A 1,497-nucleotide genomic window follows, 5' to 3' on the forward strand; every position below is an offset into this window, starting at 1 on the left:
GTTGCCCAGGCAGGTCTCGAACCTGCGGGCTCAGGCAATCCACTCACCTCGGCTTCCCAAAGTGCTGGGATTACAGGCTGAGCCACCGAGCCCAGCCTTGTGTCTCTCTTAATAACATTTTCTTTTCTCTAGCTTACTTTATTGTAAGAACACTGTATATGATGCATGAAACATACAAAATATGCATCAACTGTTTATGCTATCAGTAAGGCTGCTGGTCAACAGTAGGCTACGGGTAGTTAAGTTTTTGTGGATTTTCAACTATGTGAGAGGGTTGGTCAAGGGTTGACTGTTGGCAAGATGTTTTTGCCATGGTTTGGATTCTAATCCCAGTAGGCCATGAAGGGCAGGGAAATAGCTAGAGCCCGAATCCAATGGGACATGTGGGGAGGTTTCCTTAGGCCTCTTGCCTCCTCAACAAGGGACGTGCCCACCTCCAGAGGGTCCCCAGGATAAACTTGGCAATCTTCTAGGATTCTCATTTTAGGGGGGAAACATTTTGATTTTTTTCCTGTCTCAAATAGGTGTTAGGACATATGTGTCTAGACAATATCACTTCTGGAAATAAAATGGACTTTTCCTGTCTTTCTCACTGCTGTCTCCCTAATACCTAGGTCAGAGCCAGGGACCTAGTAGGTGTTCAATAAATATTTGTGGAGTGAATGATTAAATGGATATTTTCATGGATCTCAGGATAAAATGGAGATTCCAGGGAAATCTCCTTTGTGGTGGGTGGTCTGCTTTGAGCCCCTGTCTAGACTCTGGGTTGGGGTAGGGGTGAGAGCCACCATCCTCAACCCTTAGAGGCCTCTAAGTAAGAAGCCCTGACTTAGGCAAGGGACCCCTGCCCCTAACTGTCTTGCCTACTAGATGTTAACAGGCAATTTTTATCATAATCACTAACGCACACCCTTGACCCCTAAACTCCAGTCCTCACACTAAACCCAGCCTTCCATTTGTGCAGGGGTCCCCTGCGTCTCAGTTACACAGACTGGCCCTCTCTCTTCTTCAGCCCCTCCCTGAGGGCTTCTAGTAACCTCCTGAGCTACAGACTCTAGGAACAGGTCAGGCTGTTATACACCCCAAAAGGAAATTCTCTACACATATCTCCAAAGTCTCTGTGATGGGTGAAAGATCTGCCATTGTTGTTTTCAGAAAATCTAAGGGGTTAGTGGCAGCATAGGCACTGGGATGCTATTGACCTAAGCTGGGGTCCACCACTGACTTGCAGCCACAATGTTCTCATCCATAAAGTGGGGATGCTTACCCTTACAACTGTACTGGTGAGCAGACAGGATGCATTGCTGCATACAGCACCTTCCTGGACATGGCAAGCTCGCATGGTGATATGGCCCCCTCCCTCCCCCCATGAAGAGGCAGGTTCTCATTCCTCTCCCCCTTGAATCTGGGTTGGCTGTGGGCTTGTCTCTAGTAAACAGAATGCGGTGGAAATATGTCTGTCTGTCTGTCTGTATGTCTCTCTCTCTCTCTCTCTCT

At 47.8% G+C, this 1,497-nt stretch overlaps 1 protein-coding gene across 1 annotated transcript in view; it reads right to left on the minus strand.

Annotated features, from left to right (window-relative positions):
• Window positions 1-1,497, minus strand: part of CFAP61 (cilia and flagella associated protein 61) — a 179,436-nt gene that overhangs the window by 71,681 nt on the left and 106,258 nt on the right. The gene's annotated exons all lie outside the window — the stretch shown is intronic.

Source organism: Carlito syrichta, unplaced genomic scaffold, assembly GCF_000164805.1.
Source record: "Carlito syrichta isolate Samal-C Ts95f unplaced genomic scaffold, Tarsius_syrichta-2.0.1 Scaffold153530, whole genome shotgun sequence".
Lineage (NCBI taxonomy): Eukaryota > Metazoa > Chordata > Mammalia > Primates > Tarsiidae > Carlito > Carlito syrichta.